Source organism: Fukomys damarensis, unplaced genomic scaffold, assembly GCF_012274545.1.
Source record: "Fukomys damarensis isolate Sample0158 unplaced genomic scaffold, DMR_v1.0_HiC HiC_scaffold_3, whole genome shotgun sequence".
NCBI classification, from domain to species: Eukaryota; Metazoa; Chordata; class Mammalia; order Rodentia; family Bathyergidae; genus Fukomys; species Fukomys damarensis.
In genome coordinates, this window is record NW_022900915.1 from 317153 (window position 1) to 328810 (window position 11658).

At 42.0% G+C, this 11658-nt stretch overlaps 1 protein-coding gene across 3 annotated transcripts in view; it reads left to right on the top strand.

Moving 5' to 3' along the window:
- The first annotated feature begins 63 nt into the window (after positions 1-63).
- Positions 64-11658, top strand: part of Sncaip (synuclein alpha interacting protein) — a 141872-nt gene continuing 130277 nt past the window's right edge. For all 3 annotated transcript variants that reach the window (XM_010627253.3, XM_010627251.3, XM_010627254.2), the window contains exon 1: positions 64-82. The gene's annotated coding sequence lies outside the window, so the exon portion shown is untranslated. The remainder of the gene's footprint in view (positions 83-11658) is intronic.

An 11658-nucleotide genomic window follows, 5' to 3' on the forward strand; every position in this document is an offset into this window, starting at 1 on the left:
ACCCCGCGCGGCAGCCCTTCCGAGTCCCCGCCGCGGGGCGCGCCTCGGCCTTCTCTGCGGCGATGACTCCCGTCTGCAGGTGGTGAGTGGGGTCAGCCCCATTGGGCTGTTGTCAGATGCCGCGTTTTGTTTATGTAATTTTTGCAGAAAGAAAAGAGGGACAATTCTGAGCCATTTCTGGCAGTCATACAGTTTCCACAGGAAATACTAGAGTTCTTTGAGGAACACGCTACTGCTTGCAGGGAGGAAAGTCGTCAGGAAACAAAAAGGCAACAGCGGTGTTGCTCATTTTCAATGGACCACTAGGAAGGTGGAAACTCGCTGTTTTTTCCTGCGGGGACACCGCTTTCCGTGGGAAAGTTAATGAAGGAGGCGTTGCTGTGTCACCCCTTCTTCGCTGGCGGGGGCTGGGCGCACTCCTCTGGGTCTTCCTGACAAGTGCCCATGGAGGAGCCCCTCTGGACAGTCTCCTGAGCACCATGGCCTGCGGAGGCCGGCCAGGGTGCGGTGTCCAAGATGAAGTAAAAGCCGCCTGGGAGGGTTACGGTGACTACGTGTGTGCCGAGTATGTGGGTTCTCCAGGGTGTCGCTCTAAACGTGTAATTTTCAAGTCCCACCTTCCTTGCTGAATCTGCAGCAGGCAATAACCTCAGTCTTTTTATTATTAATTATTATTATTAAGCAGACATTTCAGTTGGTTGAAATCTGCATTTCATTTGTACATACTGCAAATTTTAAAAGCGAAGAGGACAAGGTAGGAAAGCAATATGTTGATGTGTGCGTACCTGGGAGAGAGCGTCTACTGATTATTTCTGATGCATCTCAGGATTAAGTTAGAGTGCAGGAGACACCTTTATAGTGTCCTTAAAACTATTAAGAAAAGGTGTGATATTTTGTTACAGACTACAGAAATCTCTCTGGAAGGGAGAATTAGCCAATGATTATCATAATCAAATATGTATGAGTTCCAAGGTCTAGAATCAGAAAGAAAAAGATAAGACGATGCCTCTCTTAAAGAGCTTTGAACATCTCAGAAATAAAATGTACAATTTTGAAAGAAGATACAGTTTTGAACGTAATCTTCATTGGCTCTGTAGCAAACATTTCTTGAAGTTTATAAAACAGTAGGTTTGAAATGACGATGACTTTAATTTAACATCTACTGTTGATTGCAGTCTGAAAGCAAGTGACTAAAGCAAGTGAAATTCTCGGTCTGTTTTGCCACAGCTTTGCTAATTCCAAGCAGTCGTTCGGATGCAGTGTATAGTGGAAATGCAGAATAGAGGCCAAGAAACTTAGTGTGTGTGCTGTTTATTTGGAAGGAATTGTAGCCATATTTTACTGCTCTTAAGAAAAGGGAAACCCTCATCATACTATGAGAGAAACCCTAGAGCCATTTTTCTTGCCACATTTAAGGCATTTCTTGTCAAAAGAGAAAATCTCCCAAGGAGCAGGTGCATCATTATTAAAAGCACTAGGGAGTGTCTCTTTTAAATGCAGAATAATTTGAAAAGCAGCAAGAGAATCGGTGACATTCTTAGAATAAAAGCCTCGTATTTGGCAATCTTTCAGGTTACAGTTGCAAACCACATAGGACAAATACGTGTTATGGGAAGAAAATAATATCCCAGTGAAAATCACACAGCTGCTTCTGTGAAGCATTTACTCCTGTATACTTGTTTCCTTTGCCCCTTTGGCACACAGATTAACCTGCAAGATGAGATTTGCTGAAGGTGAACTTGTAGATTGTTTGCTTAAATATATATTGTGTATTATTTTGCAGCTAGATAACTAGATTTTTTATTTTGTGATTTGTATCTGAGCTCCCTTTTTAATCCTTTAAAATTAATGATCTAAAAATGTGTTGAAATAGTAATTTTTCTTAGTTGATATGGCTGATAGTTGGAACCTGGAAAAGTATTAGTCAACTCCTAAAGAGTTATTGTTGTATTCACTTTGTACACTTTTGGAATATTAAAATATAAAATGCACTATCTCCATGCAAGGAACTTAAAGGGAGGGAAATAGGACATATAAAAAATTAATGCTACGAAACATAAAAGAAGATATTTTATAATCGAGGACCCAAGACACTAAATGGTAATGGAAAAGAAGTTTGGAGGAGAAAGTTACCATATAAGCTTAAATGTTTTATCAGTTATGCATTGAACAATTTTCAAATTGCCTAAAAATTTAGTTTCGTTAAAAAACTATCATGACTGATGATTCTTTGGGACATTTTGGTGGGTCCAGCAAGGCAGTTCCTCCTCTGGCACAGTGACCGGCACAGGTATCTCCTCTTCTCTAGAAAACTGGACGGGGATTTTTACATGGCAGCCAGCAGTGTCCAGAGAGAAGCAAAAGAGCAGCTGTTGTTGTAAGAGCAACTGTTAAGCCTCTTAGCTCTTCTCTCATAGGCAACACCAAATCCTATGGTCACCCCAGATTCGTGGAGTATAGGAAGACTACTTAAGATGAAAGGGAACGCAAAAACCGATTCTTTTTAAAAAGTTGTTGTTGTTTGTTTGTTTTTGTGTAATTATATTTTTGTGTAAATTTGATTTATTCTGCTGGGGAATAGTGTAAATGAGACAGAGGTAGAGCTTGCTTGTGGAGAGTCTGGAATTCAGGTAGAGGGATGGCCTGGTAAATTGCCCTGTGATCTTTATTTTGTAAACCACATGTAGAAGGGGAGTGGCGTCATGCTGGTAGCATGTCAGCAGTATCCTTTGGCCAGTGGCATTAGGACAGAGACCGTAGGTCTGTGGCACAGTCTGCAGGACATTATTGGGAGAGGTGGAAGGCTCAAACGAAGGCAGAAGCAGGGAAGATGGGAAGCAAGGGATCTATCTGGGAGAGCTCATATTTAGGGTTAGGTGACTGACTGCAGGGGCTGGTGAAGGCTGGGAGTCAAAGCCATTCTGTGATTGTAAAAAGCTAAAGTGTCTGAAAGGATGATTGCGCTGTTCTGAGAAAGAGAGAAGTCAATAAGTGATTTATCTGGGGGGAGGAGGGAAATCCAGTTCCAGAAAGATTGATTAAAAGAGGTAAATTGAAGGTGAACGTACTTTATAAGCTGCAGGGTATTCGATGACTGTTAGCTATTGTTCGGTGTTTAAATTGCAGAAGACTGTTGTGTTCAGTTAGGTTTCCTTCATTATAAAGCAACAGAATATAAAATGAGAGATTGGGGACACTTACATGTCAAAGGGAAGTCAGCAAAACCACTCTTGGGATGAACGGTGTTCTGGAGGGTGGGAAGAAAACCTGGTCTTTCTCTGAAGCACACCTGGAGGTCTGCCTTGGGGTACTGTGCATTACTAGGCCAGAAGCATGGATTGGTAGCTCTGCCACAGGGCATACAGTGGGGAGGGGGAGTGCTTCCTCAAAGCTGGTGCACAGCTGTCTCAAGGATGCTGGAGCACTGCTGTCCGAAGGAGGACACTAGAGCTGTGCATGTTAACTCATGGCTGTCATCCCAGCCCTCTGGAAGGCTGAGGCAGGCGGGTAATAAGTTTGAGCACAGCCTGGGAAGATTAGAGAGGCATTGTCTTAAAATAAAATGTAAAAATGCTTGGGGATGCAGCTGAGTGTGAAAGCCCTGGGCTTAGTCCTCAGTAACACAGGCACACTCAGACACTGGGGCACTGCTACTTGCTATCAGAAGTGGGATAGACACAGGGTGGCAAAACTAAAAAAGTACCACAGACAGACACTTGAAATTTGTTGGGCCTGGCCACGTGGAAATAGGGCGGAAGGCAACAACATTGAGATGTAGGCTCTTTAATAACAGTTAAATGCCTGTGTGTAGTAGAATTTTTCTCTTGGAAAACAAAGCAAAGCAGAGCCAGCCTGGTGTAATTCCTGATCCAGTCCCCTCTATGAATGTCGGTGGACATTTTACTGCAGGGGAAAGAATTCCAAATGCATTCTGTTCTGTCTGTTACCTAAGGGCCCCTTTGAGTTGCTACTCCATCCGCCTCATTTTACAGACAGCCAGGCTGGAACTCAGGTGGTGTCCTTACCGCCAAGGGCAGCTGTTGGCCAGACAGAAACACCTGGCCTCTGACTCTTCACAGTTATTCTGAACAGCGTACACAGCTGCTCTTTATAGAAGGGCCTCAGACGGACCAGTTCAAACCCAAGCACACACGTGTATAGATTTTATTGCACAGGCTCAAGAACCCTGAAGATACTCAATAAATGTTAATTGAATGAATGAATGTGCCATTATCTGGTGCAGTAACATTTTCTCAAACAGTCTGGCCTGGCTTTTTATTATCGAGGGCTGAGTTTGCTATAAAATCCCTTAGTGACTTTTGTAGATTTAAATTTTTAAGGCATTTGTCGCAGTAATGTACATTTTTAAAATCTACCATTTATTTTTTAAAAACTTATTTTTAGTTTTTGAAACACAGCTGTCCTGATTCCTTCCCTTTTCAGGATTCTTAGTTGCCAGCGACAGAAATCCAGTTTGTAGGAAGGGGCAAATACAGGTTGCTATAAAGGAAAAGTCCAGGGAGGAGCCAGGACTGATTCCTTCATGGTGGCAAGTGAATATCAGCAGTTCAGGCTTAACCCCTGGAGGAAAAGGAGAAAACTTAGGATTCTGCACAAGCCTGATCCAATTCCTATGACCAAAATTTGGACCATGCCCCTTAGCTCATGGTTGATCACATGCCCAGTCCTGTGGTCTTCTGGAAAGGGTCGGTGGGGTGCACGAGGAGCATGGCCCTGCCTTCCCAGGGTGCTCTGGGCTAGATACAGTCAGATTGTGTAACTGTCTGGTAAGAATCATTTGAAACGTTGTCATGATCCTGGGGGAAAATCTAAGCTGATGACCCAAGGTCTCTTGATGTGGGCTCTGCCTTTTTCTAAGAATACAGGAGGTGGGTAGGGAGGGTATGTTCTTCAAAGGCTACCTCTGGCTGCCCATGTCACCGCTATGTTGGCTGACTTGACAACTTTAAAGTACCAGTAGCTCTGTTTTCTCCCATTTGCATGCCTTTGCACGGGCTACTATGTCAGTGAGAGAATTTATTTTTTTCTTGACCCACTGAGTATCTTTTATCCTTCAGACTCACCCACAGTGTGGCACTTTCGAGGAGCCTTTGCTGAGCACCGTCACCCGTTCCCCACATCACCCTGTGGTATCGGATATGTGTATGCCTCGGATGTACTTGTCTCTCCCCACTCCAGACGAATGGCCAAAGAATAAAACTAGACTTACTATCTTTTCATATTCTTATTCTTGATTGTACTGCTTATACTGTGCATGCTCAATAACATTTAAATGAATGAAAAACGTGTTGAGTTATTCATTTTGAAGTTTTCCAAGTGATTTTCTTTCAAGTTTATTCTGTTTCCTTTCACTTGAGTCTCATATTTGCATCCACCATATTGGACATGAAGACAGGTTCTCCTTGAAATTGTTGCTAGACACTTTTCCAACAGCTTTCTCAATTGTTTCTATGATTTTTTTTTAAAGTTGGCCACTAATAACTGTCTCAAGAATGAGACTGAAAGTATCAGTGGGACAAATTAAGTCTAGGCTAAAATCTTTGGTTTGGAGGCCCGATGAGAAATCACTTTTCTTCCTGCCATCAAACAGGATGTTTAATAGTTAATATTAATGCAGTACTCTGTTGGACACCTGTTGGGTCCCTTACAGTGACTTTCTTAGTTCTTCACAAGAGCCCTTGAAAGGTGGTGTTATCCGTCATTTTTTTTTCGTATGTGAAGAGACAAAGGTTTAGAGAGTTGAGGTGGCTTGCTTGATTCAAGTTCCCTTTCCCTGAGGATCTCCAACCTTCCAGACACTTATTGTGGTTGCTGTGAAATAGAATCGAGCTTTTATTGGGCTCTCCAAATTCGTGTTGTGTGGTTTTTGTTGTTGATGTCTAAGACACAGCGACCACCTTAGAGTAAAACACTCTCATAGCCTCCCTTGAGCATCGGTTGTATAAAAAAAAACACGATGAAAGAGATGTAAAGTGGTAAGGATCCCAGCACTACGTGTGAGATGAAGACACATTTCTACCTTAGAAATTTCAGTCGGATTCTTGTGGTCCTGCTACTTCTAGGTGATAAGAGCCTGTTACAGGAGGGTGTATGACTGAGTATAAAATGCACGCTCTTGAGCAGACACAGAAAAGGCTTGGCTTTGAGGGTCATTCACAGTTATTCCATAAATATATGAAATGGGTGTCAAATACCTTGAAAGCCACAGGATCTTAATGCTTCTTGACCTGTTTTTCACTTTGAGAGTCTTGAGGGTCTCGTGGATTCTTTCCTTGGACAAAAAGGATGTGCATACATACAATACCCCTTCCTCTTTCTGTTTTATTGCAGGGGTTTCAGGGATCTTTTGAATCTCATCTTTGGATTTCCTAGGACTCCATGGAGTCCAGGTTAAAAACCTAAATAAAAGAAAGATAGCAGCCACTGTGTGAGTGTTTACCAAGTATCACATGTAAACAATTATTGAGCTTTTTCCACTGCCAGCCTTTTTTGAAAAGTGTATTATTGCTAACCAGTTCTAGAAGATGCACCATGACCCCATGTTAAGCTATGGAGAACATTAAGAGAAGAAACTTGGACTCTTCCAGCTGCAAAATGACAAAAATGAAGTGATGCAGACTCCCCACCTGTACTGCTATCACATTTTCACCCCACCTTCGTGTTTACCCATCTACCAGGTAAGGCATCAGACCTGCACCAGGGAACTTCGGAGTCTGTTAGTTCTGGTCTTCAGCCTTCAGCATCTCTTTCAAAATTAGGCTCAGTGTTCAGCTGCCTCAAGAGCCTCTTGCAATGTGCTCAGAAAAGGGACAGTCAGCATTCAAGAGCTAGGAAGGTTTTGGCTCAGCGTCTTCACTTGTCAAGTCTTTTTCACATGCAAGGCAGGTGATACCAGACAGCCAGCACCACGGGTGTGATCTTCTCTAGGTAGGTCCCTACTACATTACTGGGTATCGTTTTCACACTTGAAAACTTAACTCAGTAGGTACTCAACAATAAAAATACCACTGCACATTCTCTGCGTGCCTCTGTTCATGGATAATTACCGAGGCCTGTTGTACGCTGAGCTGCAGTCACAGCAGTGAGCACACGGAGGTGGAGCCTGAGCTTGTGGTACATACATCTAGCTTATTTCTCATCAGGAAGGAGGCCCCTCATAAATAATTTAAAGAAAGTGTGATAAGTTTTGTGAAAAAGGACATATGAAGAATTTAATTTTACTCAAGTTTCTCAGTTATTTGTAGCTACAGAACTCTAGTCATAAGCCTTTGTCTGCTTTTCTGGGTGTTTCTTCCCCCAGTTTATTTAGAGTGCTTCTGATTTCTGCATGTTTAGTTGGCAGAATCAGAGCAGTTAATCTTTGCCTTCCCCTAAGAAGTAAGAGTGACCAGAGGAGTTAACCACCGACGGCTAAAGCTGGGGGTAGCTAGTTGTTCTCATCCCCGGTAGGGCATTGCTCACTCTAAGCCACAAGCTGCTTCTAATTTGCCCAAGGTGTTATTGTCATGGGCTTTATGTTCTGGGCTCTCTTTGCTGCGAATGAATCTGGCAGACAAACTGTACTCAGATGGCAAATATACCACTGGTCTCTGCCCCTTCCTTCAGCCGCCACTGGTTTCCCCTGTGTATTCTGTTCCACCTTTCACAGCTACTTCTCCCCGCCTGTCCACTTGCCCTGACACAGCCTTCATGGGAATCTTCACTAGAATTTTCTCCCCATTGTTGTCTTGTGACTGTTTACGTCCAACACTGATAGAAGTGGGACAGACTCCATGCATGCAAACCACATAGGTAATTTCACATTTTCTAGTAAGCACATTATAAGCAAAAGAAATTAGGTGATGTTAACTTTAATAATATCTTTTACTTAACCCACTTTAGCTAAAGTATTAGCATATCCACGTGCAATCAATATAAAAATTATAAATGAGATGCTTTGCATTTTTTTTTCATAGTACGTCTTTGAAATTTGGTGTGTAGTCCATACTTAGGTTGGACTAGCCAGATTTTCAGTGCCCAGCAGTCACTTGTGACAAGTAGATCCTTAGGGCACTGCAGATCTGGACTCTTAGTTCCTAAGCTTACTCAAGGCCCACCTCCTCTGTCTTCCTTAGCTATCACTTCACACTTAACACAACAGGTTTGAACCTATGCTGTTGCTCTCACAGGAGAAAGACAGGGTCTGCTCTTCAGCCTGGGCTTGAGAACAGGGACTGCGTTCTGTCCCTGGTGTCAGGGGCAGTGTTCCGTAGGTTCTCGGTTGGCACTCAGTGCATGGAAAACGCATGAATGAATGGAAGAGAATTATTTGTGACTACAAGAGCTGAAGGGATTGCTATGGGAGGCTTACCTCTCCAGCCTCTGCTTGCTACTCCCCTGGCTCAGAGCCTCCCATGTCAAACTCAGCTCACAGAACCTCATTTGGGTCAGATGGAATGGGCAGACTAGTCACAGGCCTAGGCCACTATCCTGGAATTGTACTGTAGATATGCACATTTTATTTAGCTTTTGGTTTCACCTTTTAAATATCTAGTACTAGTGGAACTTGTAAGCAGTCTAGAATTTTAAATAGCAATACAGTAGACCTCGAGTTACGATCAGGCTGACATATGAATGACTTGGGTTACAACCAGAGTTGTTTTAACTTACGGCCAAAGTCTTGAGTTACAACCCGAATGCTGGCCACTTGTAATTCTACATGGTCTCAGATACATATTTAACCCTTCAAGAGTTCTGGAATGAACATGACGACATCCTTTCCCATGTGGGGTTCTTTGAGAAATCCTGGGCTGATGTCTCTCTAAGAACACTGAGATCTGCCTGTACACAGCAGAGAGACTGAAGGCCGTGTAAAGGAGACTGAGCCTTCAACTGACCAACATGAGTTACAACCAGCCCTCATGAATGAATTGAGTATGTAAGTTAAGGGTCCATTGTAGTCTTCCTTAAAAGGATGAGGAAGCAAAACCATCAGACAAGATCTCATTCACTGAAGAGCCCTCCTACTGAGATTGCAAAATGGCCAGCTGACATTTACATTAACTGCACAAAGCAAGAACAGGCTACTTGGGGGAGCTGTTGGCATCGCCATTATAATGTTCTACATGTTCCCAGTCATCTTTTAGCCATCACTCCTCTTCTGAGAGAACAGGAGATTTATATCCCTAGTAAATTTATCCATGCAGTATTTAAATTTTACAGGTGCTTCTAAACAATTAATGGGCATGTTTTTGCTTGCCTGGTTCAACCTTAGTGATAAATGTCACTTAAAATAATTCATACAAACAAGACTAAAAGTTGGCACTCCCATAAAACTCTACTAATCTCATATTTACATGTCTGAAGTGTGAAAGTGGGAGAAAATACTAGCATTTGACCTGGTAAGTCGCACAAACATTTTAAAAAGGGAAAGGGGTATGGTTAGCTCAGGCCCACTTACTGAAGGCATGGAAATAGACAGAATTAGGCCTGACCTCAGTTTTACCACTGATTGCCAGTTTCCACCTGGAAAGTTCATTGACCTGCTTAGATTTTTGTTTCTTAGTGCATACAGGAAAAGTCAATCCGGCTATCATACGCTGTGTCTTAGGGGAGGATGAATGAAATTAGAAAATGTTTTGAACAATTCCTTTAAAAAACTATCTGGAACAGTTTCAGGGTGAGGGAGCTTGCCAATGTTTTTGTAAAGTAAATTCTCAAAAGAAAAATTGCACATATTATATAATAGATACCTAAACATTAGCTGTGTTTAAGCGATTTGATGATCTTGTCGTTAGTAAGGCAAAGATGGTTCAAGGTAGTCAAAGCTTTGCATCTGTTGGCTTCAGTTTTGGGAATGCTTTCATTTGTGTCTCAAAGAAGAGCTAGTTTCTCTGCAACTAAAATAGCCTTTAAACATGATGGTTCTGGTGTGCTGTGTTGTTGTAATTGAAAACCTTTAAAAAGGCTGAGAGCTACTTTTGAATTGGCTCAGTGAACTTGGACTGGATCTGTCAAAGTGCTGAAAGGTTTAAAAGAATTTTCATAAATGAGGTCTCCAAGCTGTGTTTTAACCATAGAATTCCAATGAATTCCAAGGCCCATGAACTTAGAAATAGCGCCTCTGAGAAGAGCAGTCATATCAAGATGGAAATAAATGATTCACTTTCATTCCCTGAGTTCTGCAGACGTAAGCACACTTAACTGATGATAATCATAATTTAGCAGTACTGTTGTGCACTGAAAATGCAATAGAGAAGTCTAACCTTTAATTATGTTGAGTACTCACAGATTAACATGGTTACAAATCTTAGGCACTGGATGCAGTACAGTGTTTACTCCTGTTGCTAGGAAATACAGCAGAGCTCTTCAGAAGTTACAGTTTGACTTGGTGAGAAGAGGGATGTAAGCTTCCCCCATTAAAAGACTTGATCATTGCTTCACCTTTTCATAATGTATGTAAATGTACTTTATGCAGCAGAAATCCTGTGCACACAAAGCTTTTGTCTGCAGTGGGGTTACAAGTGTGTGCACCCACATACACACCCAGAGGATATTTGGAGGAGTGATTTTACTTTACTTACCTTTACTTACATCATGAAGTATTTGGGGTTTTGGTGAAATAAATTTTTTCATCTTTAGAATTATTAAGAAAATAGATAGCTCTTTGAGATCCAATTATCATGAAGCTAATTGGCGGTTTTGTATTCTTACCCTTAGTGGGAAACTGTCAAATTAGTACAGAAATTTGATTCAGGTTGACAATTTTCCAAAGTCATTAAAACCTGAATGTAGGAAACCAGCTCTCTTCTTCTTTTCTTTCTTTCTGCCTCCTTTTGGCAAATCTGCCTATCTGCTGTGTTGTACAATAGTTTTTAAGAAATGCAAAGCTGATGCTTGCACAGCATGAAGGGAAGGAGCTGTGTCCGCTCGCTTTGCTTGTCTCTGAGAAAAGTGAGATTTCTGTGCGCCATTTCAGCCAGGATCGGACATGAAGGACTGCTCTCCCCTAGCTCAAAAGCAGAATTAATAAAAAGAGCCCACAGGGAAAATTTCATATTCGATCTGTCTGACACAAGTCATTATACAAAGTGGCTGGTATTTCAAAGCAGAGGTCCTTCTTGAGATGAAAAACTGGCAGAATACTTGATTAGCTTGAGAAACAAGATGACTTGTGCTTGTTACAGGATCACATCCTACATCAAAGCTCAGAATAAGCTAGATAAAACTAGGAAAAGGTGCTCTGGGGCCCGGATCATGACTCATTCCTGCATGTGTACCTATGGCCTGCTTTAAAATGAACACGTCGTTACATTCTGGATAGTATTGACTCATTCCTTCTAGAAAGCCAGTTTTTATTTGGTAAGAATTGTTTTCTCAGTCTGTGCAAGTAACGAGCACAGTGTCTAGTAGGTAGTGTATGATCAGTATATTCAGCTGAATACACGATGTCTTGCAAAGTAAATGTGTTCATAATCTGAGACAGAGGGCTCCCTCCACTCCAGCTGAGGATAGAGGCTTGTCTTTACACGAGCTAACACAAGTCGGGCCGGGAATTTAGCTCAGCGGTTCAGTGGCCTGCCTTGCAAGCGCAAGGACCCAAGTTCAATCCCTGGTACCAAAAAAAAAAAAAAAAAAAAAAAAAAAAAAAAAACAAAA